A 5,654-nucleotide genomic window follows, 5' to 3' on the forward strand; every position below is an offset into this window, starting at 1 on the left:
CTCCACAACTAGATTGAAGAACAAAACGACAGCAACTTGTCTGTTCCCCTTTCCCCAATTCCCCAGCACTGTTCCCATTCCCCCAATTCCCCAATTAAAAAAAAAAATCTTAAAAAAAAAAAATGAAATCAGTTTTTTTCTGGTTATAGAATGACGCATATCATTTTGGATCATTTTGTAAGTGTCTCCTCAGCCTGGAAGCCAATGACCATCCCCTCTCCCTGGGAAATGAACCCCTGACCCATCCCTCCCCACTCCACTTACAGGGACTGAGCCCCCAGTCACCAGTTTATAATCTATGATACAGTCCCCACAGTCATTGTTCATTGGATGAGGGGGAGACAAACTGACCTGAGCTGGGACATTCAGATTCTCTTTCCCATGAGGCTGGAAATGGGACTAAGAGAGCTAAATTAGCCTCTGTGTATGGCTAGAACTATAATATTATGTAAACTTGGGAGTTCTGGAATGGTCATATTCAACTTTGTAGCCTGAATAACTGGGGAAATCCTATCTGTAGAGTCCCCTCCCACTTTGGTCAACACTCTTTTCCTGGATTATAGTATCTTGCCTCCTGGCTTTACATTCTGCGTATATATGCTGTTGCTTCCCAAATTTTTATCTGCAGCCCTGACCTTCAGATTTGTACATCTTCCTGTCTTTTAAACATTTCCACTTGCATGACTACTAGGTATCTCAAACTCACCTGTCTCACATGGGAATTTTGATTTCTCTCTCAAATGTGATATCCCCTGCTTTCTCTATCTCCATAAATGGCATTACTGTCATATCAGTTCCCAATTGATTCCTCCTTTTCCGTCATCCATTACCAAATCCTCCAGGTACTTCCCGAAAAATATCACCCTGTCTCCACAGCTACTATAATATGTAATTTAAGGCACCTGTGTTTCTTACCACAACTATCATCTTTTCCTAATGCTCTCCCGTTTTCCTCTTCCTATCCCCCTCCCGTCAATGCTCCCTGAAATATCCAGAGTGACCTTCATAAAACAACTAGGGCATAGCATATCCTGCTTAAAATTCTCCAATGGCTTTCCTTCACATTTAATATAAAATCTAAATTCCTTACCATGGCCTACAAAGCCCTCCAAGATCTGCCCTTCCCCTATTCCTCAGATCACACCTGGTACCTTTCCTCCTATAGCTCACAACACGCCATGGCCCCTGGCCTCTTCTCTGCTCCCCTGTTATCAAGCTCCTTTTTGCCTTGGGGCTTTGTACTTCCCTGGAATGCTCTTTCCTTGCTCTTTACAGAGCTGATTTAGTCTCTCACATATTTTCTTCTGTCAAGAGGACTTTCTCTGACCTTCATAACTAAAATGAGCACTTCCTCAGTTTTACCGTCATATGGCCCAGTTTATTTCCTTTGTAACACTTACCATACTCAGAAACTACCTTAATCTATTTACACTGGTTTATTGTCCGTCTCCTCTCGGTAAAATATAAGGACATTGGAGGCAGAAAATTGGTTTATATTGTTTATCTCTTTTTCCTAGTACCTGAACAGCTCCTGGAACATGTTAGGCACCTAATAAATATATATTGAATACATGAATAGATGAATGAATAAACAAATCAAGAGAGAATGACTGAGATGAGTCAAAAGGTCCTGAAAGCTTTCTGTTTTTGATTTCAGTCTTTTCCAAAGCCTGTCTCTGTTCTTGTCCTTAAGTTCTATAGGAGAGTCCTGTGTTCTATTGAACAAATTCCCCCTTTTTGCCGAAGCTAGCTTGACTTGTCAACTGAAGAAGCTTGTTCCCAAGCTTGTTTTGAACAAACAGAGAAATATAAATAAGAAAATTAAAAGCATGATAGAGAAATTCTATCACTGGGAGAGAACATTAACCTTTTGTTGATCTACTTTCCAGACAATTTAACTTGAATTGGGTCATTCATATTCTGTTCTGTAATGTTTAATTTTTTTTAAACCAAAGTAGGGAACATTTTTCCAATGACATCATTTTAAATGGGTCTATACAGATTTTATAGCATGCCTATTTTAAAGAAGCTCAACAATCACCCAAAAGTTTATGTACTTTCACATGTTAGACAATAGTCCTTGGATTAGAACAGAATAGAAACAACCAAGGAAACTATTTTGTTTTAAAGTAAATCACCTTTAAGCATTTGCAGGTTGGCTAAGATACTGCATCTTCCCAACCTCCTTCTATAGAGAAGTAATATGGAAGGGAAAGGAGAAGTGACTGCATCACAGGCCTGGCCTTCTGGACCTGAAGCCATTTGCAAACATGGAGCTATAGTGAAAGAAGAGATGCTGTGGTTCTTTAATATCTGGGTCCAGAGAAGATTGTTTTGGTTATGACCATTCCAAAATACACCACCAAAGCTGTATAGCACTGTTGAGCAACTGAAAAGTACGTACCACTAAAACTGAAGTCAAAGAAGCTCTAAGAATAAAATGGAGGTTATCAGCATGTCAGAAAAGAAAACTCAGGAAACTCAGTGAAGGTGTGATAAAGGAACATCCAAAATCCAATGAAGTGGCCAGACTTAATCTCTCAGGAAAAAAAGAAGTGGAGAGTAGATGTAAAGTTGGAGGGCTTACCAATCATTTTAACTCAAGGGAATGAAAGAATTAAAGAATTCCCTTGCAGTGATATTCAGAATTGCAGTGCACTGGGGGCAAGGGTGCATGAGTAAAGAATAACACTTGGGCCAGCCGAGTGGTGCGTTGGTTAAGAGCTGGTTTGGGACACCAGCTCTGAGCAGCATGCCCCACTTCTGATCCCATATGAGGGCCAGTGACACTGCGCCCTCTACAGCTAAGATGGTGAACAACAGCTCGACCTGGACCTGGGCTGCTGTGAGTTGCCGGGGATGGTGTAGGCTGCAGTGAGACTGCAGTGGGCTGCCATGAAGCTACCATGAGTGGCTGGCAGCTGGTGTGAGCTGCCAAGAGCCACCGTGAGTGGCCATCCAGTGGCCGGCGACCAATCTGCCTCACCCAGGAAGAGCGCAATGATAATACCAACGTGGGCCAGTGAAGCGAAGTCCTCCACAACTAGACTGAAGAACCAAAGCACAACTTGTCTGTTTCCCTTCCCCGATTCCCCAACACTGTTCCCCTCCCCTAATTCCCCAATAAAATCTTAAAAAAAAAAAAAAAGAATAACACTTTACTAGTGATGGGTGCATAAAGCCAGCTTGATGACACCAGCAATTATTCTTTTTTTTTTTAACTGAGCCATCCTGCAACCCGTTGACAGCTCAGCAGCAACTCAGCTCAGGCCAGGCATCGAATCGCTGCTGCTCAGAGCTCGCACTCTTGCGTGAGCTCTTAACCAACTGAGCCACTCGGCTGGCCCCACCAGCAATTATTCTTATACTGATTTTATACTCACCTCTGATTAAATTTGAAGAGGATGAATTTAAATAGTGGTTGTGATCAAGAGCCTAGGAATAAGAAAGACATGGATTCACATTCTTCCTTGGCTGTGTGACCATGGACAAGTTATTAACCACTCTGCTTAGTGTTGTTTTAACTGCCTCACCTGGGAAGAGTGCAATGATAATACCAACATGGGCCAGTGAAGCGACATCCTCTACAACTAGACTGAAGAACAAAAGAACAGCAACTTGTCTGTTCCCCCTCCCCTGATTCCCCAATGCTGTATCCCGCCCCCAAATTCCCAATAAAATCTTAAAAAAAAAAAAGTTTTCCAGTGAGGTAGGGAACTCAGAAAGAACTGATTTTATGTGAGAGGATAGAAGCAAATGAAATTAAGCACAGAGAAAGAAACTTGGAGCAGAGCTGAAGAGAAAAGTGTAGGCTCTGTAATTACAGTGTCAATTGTACGAATGTTCATAAAAGATGATAGGAACTCCTGGAATTTGGACAGAACTTACTGACAAATATTACTGTGTGCCCATTTTGTTCACTTGCTGCAGGAAAAGAAAAATAGAACCCTTGCTCTTAGGAAGTGATTAATTAAGATGGGAAATGAGAAAACACACGTTTAACTCTAAGGTAAAATATAAAAAAATCAATCAGAGAACAAAGCAAAATGAGAGTGAAAAGGAAGGCTGAAATTCACAATCACTTGAAGGATCAGATGAAGCTTTATGGAGGGAGAGCTGTTGGAGTCTGGGAGGGATTTTGGCAGGTGGAGATACAAAGAGGATAATCTGAATAGAGTCAGGGACGAGCAAAGAGCAGGGTGGTCTTGCACAACAGCAGGGAGGCATGACAGATTTGAGAAAGAGAGTTGTGAGAATTTAAGTGAAAGGAAGCATGTTTTGGAAGACCTTGCATTTAAGATAGAGGAGTTTTATTCGTTCTGTCCACATGGCCAGCAATTTACATACAGAGGCACCCTACAGAGAGTGCCAAAAAATGAATACACATTTTAAGAAAGGAAAACTGTATTAAAATTGTAATACTAAATATATCCCAATAACAAAAGATGAATACAAGTCACATTTGACTTCTGCGATTACAAGAGGTGCTCAAAGTGGTTACAATCAGCATCCAGGCACTTCTGATTATGGCGAACTACTGCTTGAGCAATGTTGAGCAAAGTGTTCACTTGTATACAAAAGAATTGACAATTAGTTGGATGTGGGATGGAGTGAAGAGGGTGACAGGACTCAAGATGATCTAGTGATGTGCCTAATGCCTGAGAGACTGCTGGTATAATACAAAATGAATAAACTTGTTTCAGTCTTCTCAAAAACACCCCATGAAGAGAAATTGGAGACTAGGAATATGTATTAGATATAAACTTACAGTTTTTGCTTCCTCCAGAGTTCTTGCTAATTCTTTTCTCTGACTTCTGTGATGTCCTCTGGTACTCTAGAATCCTCTTGTCTGCCCGGCTTGTTAAGAGAGCAGTTAATACAGGCAGTTCTGTTTAGCTCCTAAGATGTTAACTCTTTGTAGATCAGAGCTTGAAAGCTGTGCTTTTTCTCTATGCATGTTGTAGTTGGAAAAAGAGCAGCTAAAAGATTCCTTAACATACCAACTTCTCAACTAAAACTAAAAACATATTTCTTTGATTTGAGATTGATAGAAATGTGTTGGTGTTGGGAGAATGCTTTTTAAACCTCTCCCTGAAGGGCAACAACAAGAGATTTTCTGGAGCCCTGAGATCTCTCTCTTTTTTTTTTTAAGATTGTATTGGGGAATTGGGGGAGGGGAACAGCATTGGGGAATCCGGGAAGGGGAACAGACAAGTTGCTGTCCTTTTTGTTCTTCAGTCTAGTTTTGGAGGACTCTGCTTTACTGGCCCAGTTGGTATTGTGATCATTGCGTTCTTCCCGGCTGAGGCAGATAGGTCGCTGGCCATTGGACAGCTGCTCACAATGGCTCACGGCGGCTCATGGCAGTTTCGCTGGCTGACAGCCACTCATGGTAGCTCATGGCAGCCCACAGCAGCAGGGGCTGCAGCCTACACCATTGCCAGCCACTCACGGCAGCCCCGCTCCAGGTCGAGCTGTTGTTCACAATCTTAGCTGTAGAGTCACTGGCCCATGTGGGAACCGAACTGGTGGCCCTGCTGCTCAAAGCTCACGTTCCCAAGCCAACGCTTAACCAACTGATCCACTTGGCCGGCCCCTGAGATCTCTTTGAAGGCAACAAGCCCTGCTACATTGGTGGGATCAGTGGGCCTACA

At 42.3% G+C, this 5,654-nt stretch overlaps 1 protein-coding gene across 12 annotated transcripts in view; it reads right to left on the reverse strand.

Annotated features, from left to right (window-relative positions):
• Positions 1-4,852, reverse strand: part of RPGRIP1 (RPGR interacting protein 1) — a 104,188-nt gene extending 99,336 nt beyond the window's left edge. For 11 of the 12 annotated variants that reach the window (XM_019628737.1, XM_019628736.1, XM_019628738.1 and 8 more), the window contains exon 1: positions 4,769-4,852. The gene's annotated coding sequence lies outside the window, so the exon portion shown is untranslated. Of the gene's footprint in view, positions 1-3,383; positions 3,436-4,768 lie in introns of all 12 variants that reach the window. The other variant, XM_019628729.1, reaches the window with a different exon arrangement.
• Between the last annotated feature and the right edge of the window lie 802 nt (positions 4,853-5,654).

Source organism: Hipposideros armiger, unplaced genomic scaffold (assembly GCF_001890085.2).
Source record: "Hipposideros armiger isolate ML-2016 unplaced genomic scaffold, ASM189008v1 scaffold_807, whole genome shotgun sequence".
NCBI classification, from domain to species: Eukaryota; Metazoa; Chordata; class Mammalia; order Chiroptera; family Hipposideridae; genus Hipposideros; species Hipposideros armiger.